Here is a 24,222-nt window from a genome sequence, read left to right as displayed (position 1 = left end):
TACTTAAAGAGGAGCTCTCACATGCTTTTGTTTTTACTGTCTTGATTGGATAAATGGGCTGGTTTAAACAGGATCTTTGGGTTGCCTCTCTGCTGGAAGCAGACAGAGTTGATATGCTGGGATAATAGTCTAAGATTTAATCTAAGTATTGCATCATTAGATTACACCCTAGGAGGTGTAAGTGGCTGTTGCTTGACATGACTTCACTCATGTGTCATGTACCTGACAGTGTTCAGCATCTTGGGATACTTTACTTTATTCAGTGGCTATTGAAGTGCAACCTGAAGAAAGCAACAGGTAGCTCAAGTTTAATTGGCTCCAGGTTGATTAACACTCCTGAATTGCTTCTCTCTTGCAGCATGCAATGATTGGTTCAATCACAAAGTAGTTTTCTGGTGTTTGTGTTGCTTCTGCAAACCTAGATTTCTTTTTCCTTTTTAATCTTTAATTTATTTATTTACTTATTTATTTTTTTGCTGAACAAAAGATTCCCATTGGCAGAGGAGCAAAACTTTTGAATGGCCCTTGCACATTATGAGATTGGTAGGCTGAAGCTTGAACATGACAGGCAGTGCTTCTGCCTGCACAGTGATGCTCTGCTGCACCATGCTGTGCAGGCACGTGGCTCTTCTGACACAGAGGAGTCTTCTGTAAGTTCCCTGGGGTTATAAGTACAATACAGTAAGGCACAATGCAGTTGGCTGTATGTTCCTATTGCCACCAGGCTGTACTGTCTGGGTGGTCCAGTAAGGCAGACAAGCTGTAAGCACCAGGAAGTATTTACATAACGCAGGACCCTAACCCTGGCCAATGTAGTTCTATGTCGTATGAGAGAACTGGATGCCAAAAAAACCCTGGGCATCCAGCTTTGCCCTGCCTATCTTTTTTTTCCATGTAGCTTAAGTTCCTTCCTACAACCAGCTGCCAAGTGGTGTAGCTTTTCAGCTTTAAGGGCTGACAGCAACCCAAATGAGGTTTTGTTGTGGGCTAAGGATTTAGCTTGCAAGTCCATAAAAATAAACAAGGGAAGAGCAGAGCGATCTTCTTGTTTGTTTTTTTTTTCTTCCTTTAAGATTTCATAAAAAAGTAAAAATGTAACACAAGGATTCCTGAAATGTTTTATTGTAACTGGTTTTTGTTGTTGCTGTTGTTTAAAAGCAGTGATAACAACATTTTACTTCTCAAGGAGATCTCTTAGAAGCAAAAGGTTCCCCTTCCCCCTCCACCACAAAGGATCTATCGGTGTTCCCTGTTGGGACAAACAAGCTGCTGGTGACTGACAACAGGGCTTTGTGTTCTGCAGACATAGCTTAAATTATTCCCTCCCCAAAGAGCTCTCAGAATGAAAACAAAAATTTGGCCAGATAGCCCGGTTTCTCTACAGAAGCAACCAGAAATAGTGTAGCTGAATCACAGCGGTGCTGTGCCTGCTGTACTCTGGCCAGTGCAGGGACTGCCTGTAGTCTTGGAGCTTTTCACCAGGTTTTGGGAAGAATTTACAGCTCTGTTCCAACTTCCAAGGCTATGGCCTAGAAGCTAGGAAGCATCAAGAGAAAAATCTCAAGTGATGCTCTGTAAATCATTTTATTCATGGTACTTCTAAGTTTCAGGACTGGCCAATAGGCCATTGTATCAGTTGCAATTTTAGCCTTTCCCGTTTTAAAACCAGATCATGATTACATCCCTCAAGACTTTCTGACCTTTCTTCTCAACTGCCTTTGAGTAGCTGGTCTCTGATTTCCCCTTCCTTCCCCTCCAAGGACTATATCCTTTTATTACTTAAGTTATTCTTTAGCTGTGTTTCTGACCCTCTTTTCCCTTGCTAGCTTTCAATGGCCTGCAGGTTCCATTTGGAGGCACTTTTACATACTACATTTGCTGTACGGTACTAATGGAAATGACTCTTTGAAACAGAGATCTTTCCATTGCTTTTTAAATATTTGGAGCAGAAACACAAACAAAGCAGAAACTCTGAATGCTTGCTTATGACAAATCAAAACCTTTCATGAACTTGTTCTGTAGTGGTAACAGTGAGGGGAAAACCACATAACTGCATAAACTGTTCTAAGGTAAGGTTTGACAGGGACTTCAGAAAGTTCTCTTTAAATTCATTTTGCTAGGGAATGGCAAAAGTAGTTCTGAGACTCTCAAGCTGCTTTTTTGCTGACAAAGGAGAAGTGCAGCTGAGGAACAGATGAGAGAAATGACGAATCTGACTGGTTTTGTTTACCAGTTTGCATGAATATTATCAGAAAGCTTCTAAATAATTGAGTGAAAATACACCTTACTTAAATATATTTAAAGTAGCCTTAAATTCCACATTCCTTTTAAAATGATGCTCTAAACATTTGTTGTATGATTCAAATCCAGAAGAGCTTTTGATAAACCTGCTCCGTGAGCTTTCACTGATCTCTCAGAACAAGGAGCAGCTTTGCATCTGGGGATGGTTGAGCCACACATCTGTGAAATGCAATAATGTCCAAGCCAATGGTTTTACACTGCAGCACTGCCACAGTTCTGAGGGAGGGAAACAAAAAGAAGAGCAATTATCAAGTGAATGATGTATTTCAGTACATAAGAAGTGTTTACGTCTCTCGGTAATGGAACGATGTGTCACAAACTTTATTTAGCTGTTTGCAGTATGCCAGTTTCATCTGACTTTAAGCATTTGCTGAAGCAAGCTGACTGCATAAAATAACTGTCTCTCCCAAACTCATAAAGCCCTTGTTGGACTTTGGGAGTCAATGGCTGCTCTTACACAGCAGCAGACTTTGAAAGACTGGCTGCTGCGTGCCTGGCTTCTCATTGCAGTGGAATGTGGGAGGAGAGGAACAGGAGGAGATAAAGGAGGAGCAGGGTTTAAAGGCTAGAACCAATGAGGCCTGTGAAGAAGCAACGTGTCCAGTGGGGGATTAAAACTCATCCTTAGCAGGAGCGCTCCAACATCTGCTTTGCCTGTTAATCTCTATGAAATGACCTCGATGGTTGGACCAACTGCAGGCTTGATGCACTTTCTGACAGCATGAAATTGGTTTGTAATAAATACACAAAGGAAGCAGCAGGAATAATGGAACCTATTTGGGAACTGACATGCCATTGGGTTTTCATAAATCCCTGGAAGTGTAATGCTGGCAAATGAATATTCATAAACCAGGTTATTAAAGTTTTAAGAGAACCTTGAGGGGGTGATGATGTCAGACTCCAGAGTTAATTATAGAGATGGTAAAATTCTTGGCTAAGTAGGCTGAACACAGCAGTTTTTACACAGTATGGCAATCAGAGGGAGCCACAGCCTTGGATGTAGGTTCCAAATCTCTTAATATATTCCCTGAGCTAGAGGTCTACTGCTTTAAAGAAGAAGTATTTACATCTAGCTACTGTGTAAATAAATCATCTTCAAGTAGTACAGCAGCTGATTGTGTCTTTTGTTACTGAGTTGGTCTTGATTTCTGGCTTGCTTGCTATGAAGTACCCTGCTGGGCAGGGAAGCATGGAGTGGCTCTCTCGAAAATTGCCATTTGTTGTCAGATGCAGTGTTTTATCTGGAGCATGCACTAGACTTGTTACAGGGGATACTAATACTGCAGTAACTCACTTATAAGGATTATTGCTTTAAGAGATTCTGTGCCTCCTGAAAGAGCTGTGAAAAACACCTCGTTTCTGTTTTGTATGTTATCAGTAGTTTATTTTGCTTTCAGAATTGCTGGGGGTTGGAGAGACCTACAGAGATCATAGTTCTAGTCTCGCTCGGCTGAAACAATTTAAAAGATCTCTAGCTGTTGTTGATGGTCTGTGTGCTCTTATTTTTCCTACTGCATTTCCCCATCGTATTGGTTGAAACTGTAGAAATGCTGAAGTAAATCCCATGCGATCCTACATTGGTATGATGAGCAAAAGTGTTGAACTACTTGGAATCAGGGTAATCAGATCTTGAATTTTAGGATCCTCCTGAAATTAATGCCACTATTCTGCCTAAAGTGAAATACAATTTTCCTTTCTTAAATAGAGGGAATGCTATGAAAGAACATGCTATTGTGCTTCTTGAATCAAGATCTGTGACACAAGAACCTACAGCTGGTAGGAGGAAGAGGAACAGAAATAATACTTAAATTTTTTATATGTTGTAAAGCTACAATCTAAACCGAACTAAACTAGTAATTTGTTTGGGTCAAGGCATTGGAACAGCTGACCATCCCCTGCCTTCTGCCAGAGCAAGGAGCTGCAAACACTGTAAACATAGATGAAGCACTTCGTAAATGCCAGCAAAAAGTCTGAGAACAACTGGACATCTAAAAACATGCTAAATAGGATGTGGAATGTTTGGGAGGGCTTAGGAAATCGTTCTGACTTGTTTTGAAGCTGAAATCTTACTTAAGAGGAAACTCTTCAGCAGTGAGCGAGTCTAAGAGAGATGCCATTATAGCCATAAAGTTGCAAGAAGCCTCAAATTTTGAAATATCCTGTATGAGAAATAATGCTCATGAGAGTGCTTGCAGACTGGGGGAGTGCAAAAGGAAATCACTGTGTCTACTGAGACTCGCTTCAGTTTTGAGAGAAGGAACATCACCTCTTACCTCTGCCTTCTACAGCCCTCGCTGTGGGATGACTATAGAGGCAATGTCTGCCTTTTTGTTACAACAGCCTTCAGAATCTTCTGCAAGGAGAAATTATTTACCACATATGTAACTTTGCAGTTTGCACGACTAAATCAGCGTGAATCCTTCCATACTTCTTCTTCAGCTCTGGTCCCATGCTGAAAAGTTAGTAACAGAGATGGTCTTTCTTCCAGTCCTCCTCCTCCTGCTTTACTTTGCAAGACACTGCATGGCCTCTCTTTGTGAAATCGGGGAAAATAAAAGTACACATTTGCAAGATGTATTTCATGATGGGAAACAAACTTCAAGGCTCTGCTGGGTGAGCCTTGAAAAACGTAACTTGCAGGCAGGCAAAACACTGCTGATTGCGTCTGTGCTGTCGGGGAGGAGGAACTGAACAGGTGCCAAACCATCAGCACAAGGCTGTCCCCTGGGAAGAAAAGCTGTTTGTTTGAAGTCCAGGCTTTTCCTTAGCAAATTAAGTTTTTAAGTAGGTATTTCCTCTTCATTCTACCACAGGCTCGTTGTTGTGTTGCTGTTGTACTTGGTTTTCTTGGCTGAAGTGTTTAGGCTTTTCAGATGGGGATCTGGCATTTTTAGGAAGATGTGAATCATGTCTGGATAAAGAGATTCTTTGGTTGCCCTCCTGAGGTGAACAGTACCCACAGGCACAGGGCCTGGTGTCATCAGGTCAGATGTCTGCCAAGGGATGCATGCAAGTGGTTTCTTGGGATGCTGTGCCTGTCACGGCAAGCAGGCGTTTCTGTGAACACGGTGGTCTAGAAATGTGGGAAGCAGGAGACCGGCTTGGTGCTGGTGACCCACCCAGCACAAGTAGACAGCAATGTCATAGGGGATAATCTTCCCTCAGCTCAATAATGCTGAGCCAGTGCTCCAGGAGCAGCGTGGGTATAATCCAAGCTGAAGACGACAGACTGAGAGCTCTGACATCAGGAAAAAAAAGTTCATTTTCTGTGAAAGTTGAAAGCGCATTTAAATAGGTATCTCCTAGTTCTGTTTTGCTTCAGTGCCTTTTTAACACTTTTATTTATCTATTTTTAAAAGATTCCTGTGTGTGACCTTGGCAGCATATGAGAGGGAGGAGATGGAGGCTGAGGGGAACCTGAATGAAACACGGTTGTGTTTCTTTCAAAAAAATAAAAATTGTTGAAGAGATGATAAGCCTCCTTAGCTGAGAGCATTCCTTGGTAGGAGGGAAAGTAGGGTGAAGAAAGGACATTCAGATGTCAGGTGAGCATCAGTTGAACAGCTTTGAATTCTCACGGTCTCCTGTTGTCACTTGGGCTCCTTTGCTGCCCATGTCCCTGCGACCCATGGCAGACAATGGTGTAAGGAAGATGGCTGGCCTTGAGTTCCAGTTCTGGCTGGCCCACTTTGATGAAAATAAACAGCAGGTGTGTAAAAATAGTATCTCTTCTCTGTCTGTGGGAAAGAAGGGGGGATGTGATCCCATGGAATCGTCTTGCAGAAGTTACGGTGACATGGTGAGTGCAGTGCCAACATGTGAGCTGATTCCTCCAATTTGGTACATTGATGGTACCCACTTTGAAGCTGAGATGAGAGGTAATGGACTTAAGTAGCAGTAGGAGAGGCTCACATCAGATGTTAGCAAAAAGTTCTCAGAAAGTGGTGATAAGTGGTGCTGCATTGGCACAGGCTGAGCTGGGAGGAGGTGGAGTCACTGTCCCGGGAGGTGTTTGGGTACCGTGAAGATGTGGCACTGAGGGACATAGTGGGCATGGTGGTGGGTTCTGATTAGATGATCTTAGTGGTCTTTTCCAGCTTTAATGATTCGATTCTCAGTCATTTGGCAGCATTTCATTTAGCTGCCCAACTCTCGCATTTACAATCAGTGCTGCTTATGTGGCTGCGCACTTACTGGACTAAGTGTCTCTTATTTGCTCTCAGGAGCAAATATTGTTGCATTACTGAGGGTAGCACTGTGATACAGGAAACAAGCATCTTAAAGAGTATAGCTGTGTGAGCTTAAAGCTCATAGGATTTTTAAGGAGTACTGGCCTCTGCCAACAAGCAGAGACTGCAATTCTTCTCTTTCCTTAATTATTAATAAGCAATTACATGGGGCTTCTGTTTGATTGTTTTTTCAGACTATAAACTCTGCATTGTTTGTGTGCAGGGATGTTTAGAGCAGCATGTGGCTGCATTGACTGAGCAGAGCTGCCACTCAGTTTGCCCAGTTGTTGTGAGCTCTCCGGGCACCGTGTCTGAAGAAGCCCGGCCCTGCGAGCTCCGGCATTGTTTCCAAATAAAGGCATGTCTGAGTGGGAGCTGAGCCTCCAGCTGCCGGACCTTGAGGGAAAAAAAGAGCCTTTCCCCATGGACTGAAAAGAGATGATATATCTGCAGCAAAACGTTCCTTCCCCAGCCCCCTTCCCTTTCTCAAACGAAACAAGAAAGTTGTTTTACATTTAAATCATGCAAACTGGTTATATGCTGGTGCTCTGCTGCAAAGAGCCTCACCATTAGCCTTGCAGTCACCCCAGACTGAACTACAGTCTGCAATCAGTGTGTTTGTTTTAAATATTTAGAGCAATTTGGACAGGAAATATTTCTGTTGAAAGGAATATTTTGAAAGTTATTTAATAAATGAGCCTTTGCTTGTGTATATACCCTCATCTGTGTGATGAGTGGAGAATATGAACAAGTACCTTTGTAATGCGAGGCGGTAGTTTGGGTGACTTGTTTTTAACTAAGTCAGAAGGTTTAGAATTAGGGTTTAATGTAAGTTTGAAGTGGCATGATAGTGTTTTTGCTGTATGATCTAAGGACATAGCTCACACAGGAATAGGTAATTTATTAGACCAGCTGGTACGGGGGGGGGGGGGGGGAATGAGACAAGCTTTCAGGCACAGCAGCACTTCATCAGTCTGAAATAGAAGCAGCAGATTTCAAGGTTAAACAGAAGTTATGAAAAACTATTCTGTACAATCAGATATGTGCTGAAGTGCTGGAGAGGAGCTTGCTGGTATGGTGTTCCTGCAGCAGAGGGGGAGGAGGAGGAGGTAATTGATTAAATAGGGAAAGAAATAAGGAGTTTATAGGCTGGGGGGGTTATAAACCTGTTACCCAGTGAGCCCATGGCTGTTCTAGGTGTCAAGCAGTTCTCTGACTTCTCTTTGAGAGGTTTTATTTTTATAGTTTTTCTTTGAGCACTGAGATTTCAAGATCAGATTCGTTTGCACACAAATAGAATCAGCTTTATTTAAAGGAACTTAATCGGGCAAATGCAGCTTCAGGCATTCTTTGTCAGCTGGCTTCCATCCTGAGCCTGTGGTGTTAGCTTACAAAGCTACCTGCACTCAGTGGCAAGTGAAAGTGAAATAGTAAAGAGAAAAAACCCGCTGTTTCTCTTTTTTAAAAAAGCCCTAATTAGTTACTTCTGAAATCAGATCAAATCTACTCTAAGCAAAACTGGGAGTTGATTCTTTTTATTTTTTTCTTTTTTTTTTTCTTTCTTTTTTTTTTCCTTACCAGGAACAAAACCCAGAGTTAAAACATGAAGAAACTATTTCAAGGCTTTGCGGAGTGGATGATGCTTTACTTGAGCTGCTAGCAGAGTTGGAAACAGGCTTTTTTAGGCTTTGAATTAGGCTGTTTTAACAAGGTGGTGGTTTCAGCACACACCTGATGATGCGCTGTCAGTGTGTATTGGGCTGCACAGGAGAGCAGAGCAAAGCTCTCAGTGCTTTTTTTTGAAGCTTTTCACTATTTTTTTTCTTAGCTGCTGTACCTGGAAGTGATTAATGTACAGTCAAAGCAATGTCAGATTAAAGATGTTACAGGAGAGGTCAGTACCTTCTGACTTGCTTGTCTGACTTTTCGATTCCTTTTATTGGGCTGTCTGTACAAATTAACTCATTATAACTGTCGATTTTAAAGTTAAGACAGCCAGCCTTCTCATGAAAACTGACTTTGCATATCAGTTACGGTATTCAAAATGGTGGAGGTCACTGGTGTGGTGAGGGGTCTGGAAGCAGCCTGCTCCCCTTCCTGCAGCCAGGGCTGTGTGCCAGGAGGGCTGGGCTGTGTCTACAGTCTGCCAGTGCTGACGGGGTTGCAGAGCCAACCACGGCCCTCAACTTGAGCTCTGTCTAGGTAGAGGAGATCGGAAGAGCTAAATTGGATAAACGGCATGCTAGGAAAGGGGGTGTTGTTGTGCTAGCATTTGTCTTTATGTGTTACAAGCCAGCAGTCTCCAAGCTGGGGACGGGTCAGCAACAAATAGGATATATTGAAGGAGCAACAGCATCATCTTCCATGGTAATTGATGTTGTAGGTACAGCTTATCTGTGTCTGAGCTTCCTTGACGCCAGTTCTTCAGAAACAGTGAAAGTTAAAAGTATGTTAAAGCATCCCTTTCACATGGCACTTTGATTCCGTATGTCTTCAGTCATGTGGGTGGAACTGGAAGCAGGGTTTTGTATCCTGCTCTCAATTTTTTCAATACCAGTGACTATTAGTAAAGTCCTTCCACCACTGCTTCTGCCCGCTTTTCTAACCTGTCTTATTGAGCAGTGTTCTGAAAACCTAAGGTGGACACAAAGTCTGGTCTTGAGGCATCGGATAGAGACAGACTGAGTGTGCCCCCTGTGCCACAAGTTCACAAGTTAATATTAAAAGTTTCAAATAATATATCATTTTAATATTTGACCAAAACAGAGTAGCAGCAATACACATTCAGAAAGCTTTTGATGTGGAAGAAGACACAGGAAAAACTATAATCTAATTGGAGCTTAACAGAGTGTAATGGCTCAGTTCTAAGAAAGATAAGAGCTTTGTTTGTAGATTGGCTGTGCATCATATAAGTGGCTTTTATTTATGACAGAGGTAACCAGCATGCTCTGTTAAGTCAGAATAAGAGGAATTAAAAATAGGAGCAGTTTAAATATCAAATCCAGCCATGAGTTGGACTCGATGATCTTTATGGGTCCCTTCCAACTTGTGATATTCTATATTTGTAGCACTAGTAGATGGTGATAGATATATCTATCTATTGTTCTTACATAACAGAACCCAAAAGGGGTTCTGAGCTCTCTTTCTCACTATCGTATTTTCCAAACCCTACCCCTTAGTAAGGATAACTTAAACGCAGCCAAATTCCTGCTGCAGGCTTTGAACTTGAAAATATTAGTATCGTGCATGGAGTCTATACTAGTTTATTTTCTTCACTGTATAAGATAATGAGGCAAATAATGATAATAGAAATAATAATTTGTTGTTATACAGGAGTAGTTCAGGTATAGAAAGAAAAACAAAATGTAAGTTTTATTTTTGGGAGGAGAGGTTAAATTTTGTTACATCATTTGACAATGCAAGTTACTGGGTGTTCCTTTTAAGGTACTTGCCACAAAGTAGTGAACCTGGAATGCCCTCAGTGACATACTTTCACCCTTTGGAACAAAAAGTACAGTGACTGCCGGTGTATCACTAACACAAAGAAACAGCTGCTTGACTTTTTACATCAAACAGGCAGTGGTGTACACCAATGGAGATTTCTGGCATTCCTGGTGCTGATTCACCTTGGCATCCTTCAGTCTCCTCCTTTCTCTTCCCTGCCTTTCTATGTTTGGAAGTCATTTTTCAATGTTACTTACCAAGCTGTCTGCCTTCTGTTTCTCTTTGCTTCCCGATTACAGGATGAGAAGACAGAATGGGTTAATAGGATGTTTCCCATCACAAGTTTTGGGTTTGTTCTAACAGAACATTTTCCTACCATCTGTAGCTGAAACAAAGTCCCACCTTGAAATATCAGAAACTGTGAATGCTCTCATACTATTTCTCATGATGACTTGCAAGAAATAAAGATAATTCTTGACAATCAGAGAAGCTCTAAAAAATAGGACTAGCTGAGAAATTGAGAACTTACATATGCCAAAGTCTTTAATATGATGTTTTTTTCTTTTCTCGAGGGATAGAAGTGTGAATTTGACTATGAAAATGAAATTATGCTTTCCAAGTGAAATCCCTAAATAGTGTCCTCTCTAAGAGCAGTTGTCTAGTTTTGTTCAGCCTACATCAAATAGCGTTCAAGTTCTCTGGATCTTTTTGGATAGGGTTGTGTTACTTTACTGCATATTGTGAGCTAATGCAACTCCTGGACTTTCTCCAGTCTGTGCTGTCTGAAATATAGACTTGGGCTATAAGCTGCTGATTATGGTTTCAGACTTCCCAGGAAACGAAAATATAAAGAGCCGAAGAAAATGCTGCAGCTTTTCACAGTGATCTCATGCATGGCCACACGCTGTCAGGATGTTTAAATTTCTTGCACTAAGTTTTAATGCAGACATACTTTCCATAGGAGTTTAAAGTACTACTGTAGTTTGACTTGAAGCCATTGGCAAGCAATAGACTTAAAAGATAGCGTCAGTGTCTTGAATTGTAGCCTTGACTGAGCTTTTCTTCTGTCTACTTGACTATTTGTGAACTTGAAGTCCAAGCAAGATGTGGATGCTGAAGTGAAGGATGATACAGATTCTTAAATTAATTATTTGGAGAAACTGCTGGGTTCCCTAGCTTTTCTGCTGCTTTCTCTTACTCGGTTTTTCCATTAGCACATATAAGAATCAGGCCAGGAACAGAAAGACAGTGAAGAAAACAAATATCTTGCTTGAGCCTCCAGATCCTTTGTGTGGAGTCCTGATATATCAATTCAGTAGAAAACTGTGCCAGTACTGCTGGTGCTGAAATAGAGTTTCCAAATGGCTCCTGGCAGCTCCCTCCTGTGGAAAGGAGGGCTGTTCTCACGCAGTAAGACAACCTTGTGCAGCAGGCCTTGTGAGCAGGGCACCACCAATAAAGGTGGGTTTCTGTGAATTTCTTGTGTGGCTGCCCCATATGTGTTCTGTTAAAAGTTGGTATAAGACTATGCTGCAGTGCTTGGATTGGAAATAGAGGGTACAGTCAGCTGTGGCTGTGATGGTTTGATGGATGATGGGCATTTTAACAACAGAATTTGGTAGTGGAGTCACCCTCCCTGGATGTGTTCAAGAAACATTTAGATGTCGTACTGAGGGACGTGGTTTAGTGGGAAATATTGGTGATAGGTGGATAACTGGAATGGATGATCTTAGAGCTCTTTTCCAACCTTAGTGATTTTACAATTCTATGATTGTTCCCCAAGACTGCCAGGACTCTGATTTGGGGCAGATGTGGGTGAGAAGTCTAGCTGCAGCAAACTTGCTGTTTTCCTACTGGGCTTAACAGCCTGTGCTGAGCTCTGTCCCATGGTAGCTGCACCTTGCTGCTGCCTTGCCTGAGCTGCTGGAACACTTTGTTCAGCAGCAGACTGAAGCCACACGTGATGTGCCCTGCTGTGTGCAGGTTTGCAGCATCACCTGGTCCAGGGCAGCAAAAGCAAAGCAGTGCTGTGCTGAATATGTTTGTGATTTACCTGATAATATTCTGCTTCTTCAGAATGTTTTTCCTCTCTTTGGGACAAGTAATGTTGTAGGTCTGCCTTCACAAGGACCTAGTCTAGACTCATCAGTACAGAATTCTTTCTATAACTGGTTATTACTGTATTACTGTAATAAACTGGTGGCCATCAAGACGTCCAGAGAGTCCTTCATTCTTTCCAACTCTAATTTATTCAAGCTGGCTCTTCTCTCCCCTCTAAGGGATGTCTCTTTTTCCATTACACATGCTTAGTGCCTCTCTTCCATCAGCACAGCATTCCTTTGGAGCTACTCATGGGACAAACAAGTTGACTGACGAAGGGAATTTACCTGCAAAAAACAAGTGTCTAAGATTATCTGCATTCTCACACCATGACCTGCAGTTGTTGGCATGCTCTGCAGCCTGCTGCTGAAGCTGTATGCTCCAAGTTGGTTTGGCTCTCTCAAACGCTGTAGCTCAGCATACCTTCAGTTTCCCTCGTGCAGATCTCACCTTCTGAAGGGGAGGGTAAGAATTGAGCATACTGGTCTGGACCTAGAGAAGGAAAGCAAAACCCTGCTTGAGAAGGTGGCCTGGTTTGAAGCAGAGGTGAAGAGAGCCATGAAGGTGGGACTGGGTGTGATTGGGAACTCTGCAGTAGGAGCTGGAGAAGAGATGGGGGAGAAGGGGAAATAATTTGGAAGGTGCTAATGAAAACAGATGTAGTGGGATTACCAATAGGATCGGAGTGCAGGAGAAAGGTGGAGCTATAAAGAAAGCAGCAAGAATAAAGGTCAGAAGAGAGGGACTGGCAAGGGCGAGAACTAGAGGAGTGAAAGGGGACTGTGTCTGGGAATGGCAGTTTTTAATCCTAGGAAGACTTTTTCAATCTGGGGCAGCTGAACTTCTCTGTGTGGGATGAGCAGTGCAGCTGTAGAGCAGTCTTAGAGAAGTCCACTTTATGTTCTCTAGGTGTCCTGGGGAGTCTTTTGGGGAAAGCATAATGAACCTCTCAACTTCCCATATATCTGTCCTCATTCCTTCATTTGTAGGATCTCAGTTTTCTCTGCTCACTATGTTTCATTTGAACAAAGTGGTGATATTCTGCATTTAATCTTGGAGCATCTTTAAATCAAGGGAAGAACCTCCCCATTATCTCAGTGAGCTCCCATTTGTCTTCAGTCTGAAGATGTACCTGCAACACATAGCTGTTGGTTACATGGCAGATACATTTCCCCTCATGTGGCCTGGGGTGGGAGTTTACTCTTGTAAGATCATTGGAGGAAGTGGCCTGGCTTGCTGGGGGATTGTGGGGGAAAAAAACCAACACCGCACCTATTAAGCCTTGATTTAAAGCAGCAGACTTGCATGAGTCATTCGTTACTCTGTTCTTTAAGTGTAACCTTTGATATGCATAAATTTTGCTTAAATTGCCTTCCAACTTTGTTCTTGAAAGGACAGAGTTCTCACTCCTAGCAATAACAGGTAGCGAATCAAAAAGCTGTGCTTTGTCCTAAGCCATGAAAAAGCCATGCTTCCTAGTGGGGGTGGCTTCTGTGCCCAGCAGGTGTCCTTTTGCATTTAAGTTAATAAGCATGCAGTCACAAAAATGTTAAAAATGTTAATGGTGCTTTTTTCCTTTTTTTTTTTTTTTTTCCCTCTTTTCTCTCTTACAATGAAGAAGATACCCCCATATTTCAAACCTGTCCCCCAGATTTCTACCATAAGTGTGATTTTTGAAATTCTTAATGCCTGTAAGCAAAGATGGCCAGTGGGAGTGTTAGAAGGGAAGAACATCAGCTACTGCTTTACCTCAGTTTGAAACCAAAACTGAAAAAACATAAAAGCCTTTTGAAAGCATTTTCTAGTGTGCTGTTGTACAAATGGCCCTAAATTAACAGGTGCCAAATAATCACCTCTGAGTGCCACAATGGCTTTCTGGATGTGTCTGAATTGATGGAGATTCTCCTTTTTAATCAAAAAGTGGTTCCCCCTGGTACCTGGGGTTTGTTAGTGTGTATTCTGAGAGACCAGAAAAATCTTGAAGTCTCGAAACCCATTTCTGTCAGAAAGTGGAGCAAGCCTGGTAGGTTTTGTGTTAACTGTGAGTGACTTCCATAGGCCAGTGCTGTGCTTTGTAAGACTGTTGATAGATCTGTCAAATGCACACACACACACCAATCCATCTCATTCCCTGTGAGTTATTTACTTTTGTGCAGCTTTTGTTATTAATATTAAATAGTAATGAGAACATACTGTGCTGCTGATCTAAGCAAATTGGACACAAAGTGAGTTAGCTTATTTTTAGGACTACTGGCATGTAATCATTTCTGACCCTTTTTTGAATGTGCCCCACTTCTTTGGATTAGTGAGGCATATTTTAGCTGAAAATCAGCAGTTCTGAGCCAGGGTCTGTGAGTGCATCTGGGCACGGCTTCAACCTGAGATGATAATGGCTGAGCTTACATACTGCCAGCATGATTCACAGCTGTACTGCTTAATGCACACTATTGAAAGCGCAGGTTGCCAAATATGCTCTCACTTTCGATCTAACAGTATGAACCCTGTTGGTTGTTGTGGGAACTGGGCATACCTGTCGCAGTTTGATTTCTTTCACCAGGGTGATAATCATGGCTCAGTTTTAATCACTGTGTTGGAGGTCTTTCTAGCTGTGAGAAGCATGTTCCTTAAATGCATTCTTACATACATCCAGTGTTTGGTAGGCATTGAGCTCTTACAGGGCAGTGTTTGTTCAGGCTGTGATAGCTGTGGGACTGAGCTCCAAATTTCAGCATCCTCTGTTCCCTGCAGCATCCCCTGCACTGCCTCCTATGTGCCCTGCAGATGTGTACTGATGGGATGGCCAGACTGTGGCCTCGGCGGCACTCTGACCAGTGATGCTTCATTCAAGGCAGCAGAGCACTTAGAAGATTGGATGCCAATTTTAGAAATATCAGGGTACAAACAGCATTTGAACGGCCTCTGTATTTTACCGCTCGGTGCCAGACAAGGCGTGGAGCTGTGTCTGCACTGAAGTGCTGCCTGCTGACAGTGGATGCTGGCAGTGGTGGGTGGAGGTGATCCATGCTCTGTGGCCTGGCCAGGCGTGGGGCAGGCTCTGTGCTTCCTGCACAGCCTCTGCTCTGTAGAAGAGGAGAGATATCCAGATCTAGCCTCTTGAATTTGCCTTGGGAGAGGTGTGAGGGAGGAGCTAGCCAGCATTACAAGTGAGGTACCAAGCAGCAGAAGCAGATTTTTTGCTAGGTAGTTATTTTGGGGAGAGCAGATCATTACTTTTGAAGCCATCTGTTTGAATTGCAGCAAATCCTCACCACAACTGATCAACAGAGTTAAATAATTCAATAGTAGCGTTCAGATGAGTGTCTGCGCTTTGCTTTTATCTTCTTCATTTGGTTTTTGTGCTTGACAAGTACCTGCCTGGTGGCTGGCTGCACTCGTGCTGCTGGCCTACTTTTGAGCAATCCGTGTAGTGAGAAACCCCATTATTTCTGCAGCTACCGATCCTAAATGGTGCTGTGCAGAAAGCCACCCCACAGCCATCGGCTCCTGGTGCCCGTGGTTGGTTGCTGCCTCTCCCACCCTGTGCTGTGGAGGGCTGGGGTGGGCAGACAGCTACAAGGTAAGCACTGGGCAGCCTCAAGAGAGCAGGGAGCTCAGCCTGGCCTTATTAGGCTGTGGTGATGGTGTCTGGGGACAGGATGTGCTGCAGGGCGGTAAGGAACATGCAGCCCAGAACAGATCCAGCCCAGGCCCTGGGAGACATGTCCCAGTACTGCCATGTGCTGTGCCTGGAGGAGCTGCATCGTGCTAGAGATAGCTCAGAAAAGCCTCCTCTGTAAAAGTGTGCAGTAGCAGCTCTGTTTCCTGTGTGATTTTAGGAACACACCTGAACTGAGGGGTGTTTTGTTTTGTTTTTGTCACTTCAGAACTGTTTCTGCTCTCTTCTTGTGCAGTTTCTGCCCTTTATTGGAGGGCTGTGTTTTTTTGCCTAAAGTGATGGTCCTGTTCCCAAGAGGGTGGGAGTGCTGGCACTTTTAGCGTATGTACAGATCAGGTTTCGACTAGGTTTCAGCATATTCCCCTCATACAAGCTGACTTTTATTGTGGATGAAGGCTTAAAAAAAGCACAACACTGTGTTATTTCTTCAGTGAAATCCCCCTAGTCTAAGACAGATTCAGTACAGCCGGGTGCTGTGCGGCTCTACTAAAGCTCTTTGGGTTGTACGCTGATTGCCTGCTATTAGTGATCAGCACCCTGCCGAGCACTGCGTACACCTGGGGTCTTTGTAGGAGCTTGGGAGCATGTGAGGGCGATAGAGAAAAGGTCTTGGCTGCTTTGAATTTAAAGCTGCTCTCCAGAGAAGTTGCTCCAGAACTGCAGCATCACTGTGCTAAACAGCTTTCCTTCCTTCATGAATTTGTGCTTAGCAGTGCTGGATGCAAATTAAACCTCATGTGTGTGCCTATGCAGAGTTGACATTATTTTCGGTGGCAGAGTTTGTACTTGAGCTGTGTCACCTTGACCATCTGCAGTAGAATAGAGCATATGGGGATTTTCTGTTTGTTTTATTGAATATTTAATTTTCTGGGGGAAGCATTGCAACATGCTATAAACAGGATGGGAACTGGATCTAGTTTCCTTGTCTGCAAGATTGCTTTCTGCCCGAGGCTTAAAAGTGAGTTATATTTCAAGGTAAGTATGCAGGACTATGAAGTGGCCTGTGAAATGTCATATCACTGTGGTAAACAAAATCAATGCCTTCCTTAGATGACTATCGAGAAGAGCCAGAGAGAACTTTGTTATACATTCTTTCTTGTGGTATGCACAGCTCTCTGCTCCCTTTTTGGGCTTTAAATGCGAGCGGATGGAGCAGCCAGGAGGAATCTGGGTAGCATGGTTGTGCTTTTAATGTCACTTTACTGCCCAGGACCACTTGTTGCTGCAGGCAAGGAGACAGCCCTGTGCTGGTTGTGTTGCAATCTGGTGAAGCTTTAGGGAAATGGAAGTGACTGTCCTAAACAACTTGTTAGGAGAACAGCAGACCTGCAAACAGTCCCCTTTTTGTACCTTTGGTCATTGCAACAGCAAAGCTGTCATCCACCACACTAGTAAACAAGAGGCTGCTGCCTATGGCATGATGTTGATGTAGTTGATGTAGGGTGTTTGCAGAGGCTGACCCCACGCCTCTACAATCTGAACTGCAGCTGCTGTACATCATGCTCCGGTGCTTAGCCGTTATTTTGCTAGGCAAAAACTCTTCTTCCTCAGAGTCCTTGGGCAGCTTGGTCATACAAATTGCACATCCTGCTGAGACAGGAGCTCCTCCTTTATCCCTTGTTTCCAGCAGTTTGCTCAGTCCATCCCTAATGGTGTGCACTTGACGTGCTCTCTTAGAGCTTTGGGATCACAGATACCAGGTCCGATTCAGTTTGGATATGCCTCTCTGGTGTGTCTGATTACCACAAGTGAGAAGAGTGTGTGGTCTTTCAGCATCCTCTCAGGAGCTAGTCTAGGCTGAGCCTGTTGCTGAAGAGGAAAACCTTGAAGGTATTTATATGTGCTGTAGTCTCCACATAGTGTATAACGAACAGATGATCCATGTTTTTTAATACATCTGTTGCCTTAGCTAAAAAAGCTTAGTTCTCTTTATGACCCTCACTAATCAGCTTTTCTGATCTTGCTGTGGTACCTACGTTAAATTGTCACACAGTTGATATGATGCTAACATTTATTTGAAGACTTGTCCAAAACGCAGCAGTCAGTAGCCAAACAGCGGATATCTTGAGAGAATCATTGTGTGAAAACTATTGCACTGAGGAAGTGCAAAAAAGAAAAGGATTAAACTTGATTTCTGCTGGAGGGATGGTACCATGTGAGGAAACTGTATCCTGGCTTAAGTCCTTATAAATGACTTCATTTAGGAAATAAGAATTTCACTTGTCTGTGTACAGGGGCTTTGGGTGGAGATGACAAAACCCACTGGCGCTGCCAATCCCAGATACACTGTATTTGCAAGCAAGGATGCTTGAATATGACTCAAGACCATAACTTGTTGCTAAGTGATTATACCATGTAGGTCATCTGTTAGATTCTTGAAGTGTTTTGAGCCTTAGGTTAAATTATTTCATAAAAACCTTGGCAGAACTTGCTGGAGAATGGCAGAAAGGAGGGAAGGGTAAGACAAGGGATGTTTTCCTTTATGTGCTGGTGCTTACCTTTAGAAAAACATACCTGCAGGCTGAAAACCATGTCGTGTGCTTAGGTGTGTGTGTGTGACCTGGAGGCTGGGAAGGGCCAGATGGAAAAAAAAGTGGTCAGGTTTAACCATCTCTGTTCTAACCATCATTCCTGAGATCATCCGCCACCTCTCAGATCTCAGCCCTGCTTGCTTGGACTTGTTATTCCAAGTGCACTCTTCCCCTATCCAGGATCAAAACAGTGGAATAAAATTCATGAACTCCTTTAGACCTCATCCCATGAAGTGTAGATGCAAATATTATTTCATCATCTTGTTTATACAGATCATCTCAGTTTTCCATGCTGCTCGCTCTCATGTTTACCTAACCAGCATTTTTGCTGAAAGTTTCCTTGCAGTCACTGTGGTGGTTTGTTTTTGGGCTTTTTCCCCTCAGCATTCTTGATTTTTTATTTTTAGACTTTCTTCAAACAGCTGTCATGGGCTTCTTTGATTTTTGTTTTTATCATAACTGCAAGTCACAACAAAGTATCTGGTTCTCCTTATTGCAGAGAAATGCATCTAAATATAAATTCCTACGTGATCAAAATTTAGAAATAAAAAGGCTTGTTCTTACTGGGACCTGATTCATAACTCTCCAGTGCTTTGGGGCTGGCAGCCCTGTAAGTTGGGAACAGCTTTGCAAACCATTTAAACTCCAACTTTGATTACAATGATTAGTTTTGCCAGACAAAAGGAAGATATTTTCCTTTTCTTCCTGTGGGAAGCTTCGGAACAGCATTTAACTGCCAGCTGGTCTTTCATGAGTGGTCTCAGACTGGAAATGTATGCGTGCTTAACCTCCAGTTCTTTGCCCAGATGACTGCAAACTTTACTTCCAGCTGGGTTTGCCCCCCCTTCCCAACAGCTGAACTGTTGTTCTCTTTCTGTTTGCTTATGTTGGAAGCTACAAAAGCTCAGGAATTAATGATGGCAGGGGAGGACAAGAACATTACTACTGATATGCAACAGCCTTGATAAGGTAGTTTGGATTACCATACTTCTAGGTCTTGGAGACTGAACCGCTTTAAAGGAGAAAAGACTCTTCATCCTTCCTTCCTCAAGTACTTGAAGGTGGATTTCTTTTCTTCTGGGGAAGATGTCTTCTCAAACCTACTGTTTCCAGTCAGGCAGCAAAAACCTAAATCCAAGACTTCCTTCATACAACTGTTTGACCCTGCTGAACTGCTGTTTTTACCAAGGTATCTTCTCTGCTCCTAAAGCTGATTCAGGGGCAGCACAGAGATCTCTCTTCCAACAAGCGACCCTTGGAGACACCCCCTTGCTAATGGAAAGACAAGAGTAAGCAAACAGTTGTATGCTTCCGCTGACCTGTGTGAAGTGCATAGCCTTGGTAAACTATCTTAGGGTTCCAGGTCCTCGTGAATTTAAGGCCTTAACATTAGTAGCAGCATTGGCACACAGCCTTTGTCTTGAGGGGAAGCTGATGTGACTATGTAGTTGCAGACTGTGCACAGTGTCAGGAGATGTCCCATCTTTCTGTACTTCTGTATGCTTTACCTTCTGTGCCTTGTTCACCAGAACGGTGCTGGGGACAAAATGCCAGAGATGTCATACAGCAGAGAGGTGTGGAAGCCTGCCCTTCCCACTGCAAATGCAACCATGCACCCATCTCTTCTGCCTTATGGGGCAGCATCTGTATGGGGGTGATGGTTGAGTTGAGCTGGTCTCCTTCAATAGCTACAGACTGCTCTGGTACCTTCAGAGAAGCATACACAAAAATTAGAAGGAAACGTTTACTATCATTGTAGTTATACCAGTGGATCCCTAAGGCTGAGCTGTCAAGTCTAACTTCTTATCCAGTCCTTCTAAAGAGCATGGCCATGAGATTTATTAAATTATAATTACCTATTAGAATCATAGAACCACAAGGTTGGAAAGAACCTACAAGACCATCTATTCCAACTGTCCTCTTATCACCATTACTACTCGTTAAGCTACTAAACCACATCTCATAGCACCTCTTACAGTAATATATGTAACATACACTCTGACCAAAATTATCTGATGGTACACACACTGTTTTTTTCTTTGCTTGTAAGCTTACTAGCTCTTGCATTTAATTCTAACCATCACAGCACTACCATACAGAACAGGGACCGTTCTGTACTGTCTTAGGGCTCAACGTCCTCATGACTTTAAGGCCTTAACATTAGTAGCATACTTGGGAGAATAGAGGGCTTCGCTGACATGTCCTAAGTGTTGGACTACTCTTGCTCAAGAGAACTCTATACAGTTGAAAGATCAACCAATAATCATGCTTTTTTCATGTTTCTGTTGAAGCCACTCAATGTGAGACATAATTAAAAATAAAATGGAAGTAATGCCAATATGTAGTGCATATTCTTATATACATTACCAGAACCTGTTAACATGAAAAGCTGTAGTTTTGATGACATAGAGAGGTTAACAACAGCTTCACAGTGAGCCAGTTAACACTTAGTTTTTTCATAGATTATATTTTTCACTTGTAGTTCTGGAGTCATTTTCACAGCATTGGTGCTTATGGCTTTGCTGGTATGTGGAGATTTCAAGCATGGATAAGGGTTCTGATATAACAGATATCATAAAAACGGGTAAGCAAAGTTAAGAACTTCTGTCTCTAGGAGTTTTTCAGTGTCCTCACAACCTCATCTTTGCACTGAGTTTGCTGCTGCTGGCTGAAATCTTTTTGAAGATAACAAGTGTGTTTGGGACAGGGAAGCCAGCAGGCAGCTTCTGCCTCCAGTTGGATGGGGTTCAGTGTGTGAGTCTGTCTCAGTCAGGTATTTATGTGCAGGGTGGTTGGCTGCAATGATCAGGTAGAGCTGTGGAAGGCTGAGCCAGAGCTCTTGCACCATTTTGAACAAACATCTCCAGACTTCCACAAAGAACTGTAAAGGATTCTGACTCCCCTCTTGGATTGAAAAGCCATCAAATCTGTTTAATAAAAAAATGGTAGCTGGACAGACAGTCCACGTGCAATTTTACACCTTCTGTCTCAAATTAAAATATTTTGGGCTGCAGTGTCTGTTCTTAAATCCCCACCCCCACCAGTAGTTTTGCTCACATGTTATCCATAAATCTTGTCTGTTTTAAACGTTCCAACTAATAGTTGGGCAAAACGTTTAGCATAATGATATGATTAACAGAGTCCATTTTTTTGGCAGCCTGGATGCAGTTTTTCTTCAGCAAGCACTGCAGTTTATCCTGATCAGAGATGGAGAGGCTTTATTCCTCTTCTTGCAGAATTCTTTCTTTTTATATGAGGATTTAGACGGTCTGCATTCATTTTGCAGGAACATAACGTGTGATTTGGCTGCATCTTTGAAATGGTGATATTATAAATCTTCCAATCACCGTTGCCCAATCTGTTTTAGCATTCATGTGCCTAATTTCTGTTTGTAATCTGATTACTGGCTTGAGCTGCTCCAGCTTGCAGCCTATTGCTATGCATTTACTGTACTCCCCGGGACGCGGTAGCCTGACAGCTCCAGTCCTGTGCTATGAAAAAATCTCTACATGATATTGCTCAGACAGGCCTAAGGCTGTGGCTGCTCGGGAATTAGCTGCTGTTGTAGTTTCTTTTTGCTGAATCCTTTGTTTGTACAACCATGTTCCGAAATCCTTGGATCTCCAGCTATTTGGGAAATGTTAAACACTCAGAGGAGCAAGGTAAGAGTTCCAAGTAGATAGGGGAAAATGCAGTTTGTGTGCTTTTAATCTCTTGTATGGTCGTATGTGTAAATATTGTTTGACTGGATCTCTTCAGCTACATTAGCTACTTTAGTGATCAGTATGCAGTTAGTCACTTCGGCTGTTTCATTATTTCCTAAAGGACACTTTTGAAAGATCCGATTAGATGGATCTTCTAATTAGCTTAGCTTGCCACCGACTTAGGGCCTTTAAATATAGCAAACAGCAGTGCAAGCTTGCATCTGGATTTTGTTTATAATTCAGCATTTTTAATTTCCTATGTTTTAAACTGGGAGCAGTGGTTTTGTAGAGTAGTTTGTACCTGGGGGGAGGGGGGGGGAAGAGGGAAGACTGAGCAAATGGTTAAACTTGTGAGCAAGTTGGATTTACACTTCAGTAAATATACCCTCAATTTTAAATACAAATATTTAAAATTGTGTTAATAGGGTTATGTGGATGTTTACTCTTCAGTGAAAGAGGGGACAAAATGATGTTGCAATGATTTTCATTCTGTGTAGCAGGTATTACGAGGGTTCCTTTAAATTAACCATTAAAACAAGACTGATGTTCATTTTGTGTGCTTCTTTATTTCCTTTTGAAGCACAAGTATTTTTACATTTTTGTCTGTGCTTGGATCTAATTGTAAAGCTTCCATATTACAGTCAGTAAGTTTGGCTGGACTTTAATCCTCCCACAGGGGGTTTAATTTGAGCAGGAGGAAATTCATCAAATATCAGAACTGTGTAACAGCACGTAGTTTTCTGTTCATTTGTGTGGGGGAAGAGAGGAGCTTGCCCTACAAATTACAGCAGTTTCAATAGGTTTTGGGGGCACTATAAATATGGTATATATGAATATTACTGTGTGTGTTTAATAGGGAGCAAGAGTCAGAAAAACTCGTGTCCATCTGAGCAGCTCCTCTCCTGCTGCAGCAATGAAAGCTGCCTTCTTCCCCTCTCACGTCCCCTCTTTATTTTTGGCCAGGATAAGGGAGCATTTCTCTGTGGTCTGCTTGAGGGCTCTGTGGCCGACAGCTGTTTAGTGCCAGAAACTATAGGATGGGTGGTTATCCTGTTGGAATGAATGTGTGTTTAAGATATGCCTGGTTCTGATTAACTGAACTGATGCTGAGCTGGCCTTGTTAAGCTGTGGCATACTGTTCTCACAGTGATGTAAATCTGGCCATTTTAGAGATATTTACAGTATGCACTATTATTTTCTTTCTAATGTTTGTGTGTAAAATGCAGTGATTTATATACCATTAATACTGTTGTTCCCAAAAATACTCTGTTTGGTCTGGCAAGCTGATTCTGTGTAATCTCTGTGCTTTATTCTCCATTTACTTGGGGAGAAAAAAGCAAACACTAAGAAAAACAGGAAAAAGTTGCTTATTGACACTGAGGAATGCTGGTAGCACAATTGCTTGAAATTTACAGTCACTTGCAGCAAATGCCAAAAAATGCCCTTTAGCACATGTTATAAATGCACATATATAAAGCCTCTTTATATATAAAGTGTTAAACTCATTTTATTATTATTTTTTTAAAACCAGTGGATCTGGAAAGGTGACTGAAGGAAGGACATGGAAGAGCAATGGAAGGAGAAAAACTTTTGAAAGCCATTAAGAAAATGTGCATTTTCTAAATTCAGGCTGATGTTCTCAGCTATAATAAGCTTTTTAAAAAGCCTTTCTGCAAAACTAATAATCATCACACCTAGATTTTAAAATACAGGAGTATCTTTGCTTGCAAAACAACTTGTTTTTTTAACTAATACAACAACATACAATATCCTGGCTGGTTAGCTCTTGCTTGAAGTAGTTAAATCTGAGTTCTGCATTGGAATATAAAGGGTTGTTGCTGCTTTTGAATTGCTTTGAGGTTTTTGTCTGAAGAATAAGGTGAAAAATGGTGTACTGATTTTGAGTCTTGGGGTAGCTGACTTAATGCAAATGGAGATTTAAAGCCATTTTCTCATTGGGAGTACACTTTTAGTAGCTTCATGTTTTCTTCAGCAGCAGTAACAGACCAGGCAGTAACAGACCAGGCTGCTCTGCTTCCTGGCTCTCTGTTCTGTAAGGTCTCCTAATAGCATCCTCAGCATCTTCACTGCTGAATGGAGGCAGCTGATATTTGGTGCACTGCCCACCCGTCCCCTCCCTTGCTACAAGTCATCATTTATAGACTTACAGTGATGTTATTCAGTGCAGAAATGAGGAAGTTACATCTGTGGGGAGATAGGGGGAGATTGCCTGTTGC

General features: G+C 42.4%; 1 protein-coding gene across 14 annotated transcripts in view; it reads left to right on the top strand.

Moving 5' to 3' along the window:
- Positions 1 to 24,222, top strand: part of SVIL (supervillin) — a 128,017-nt gene that overhangs the window by 38,247 nt on the left and 65,548 nt on the right. The gene's annotated exons all lie outside the window — the stretch shown is intronic.

This window comes from Coturnix japonica, chromosome 2 (genome assembly GCF_001577835.2).
Source record: "Coturnix japonica isolate 7356 chromosome 2, Coturnix japonica 2.1, whole genome shotgun sequence".
Taxonomy (NCBI): Eukaryota; Metazoa; Chordata; class Aves; order Galliformes; family Phasianidae; genus Coturnix; species Coturnix japonica.
The sequence above is the reverse complement of the archived record's forward strand: the minus strand, read 5'-3'. Positions and strand labels throughout refer to the sequence as shown.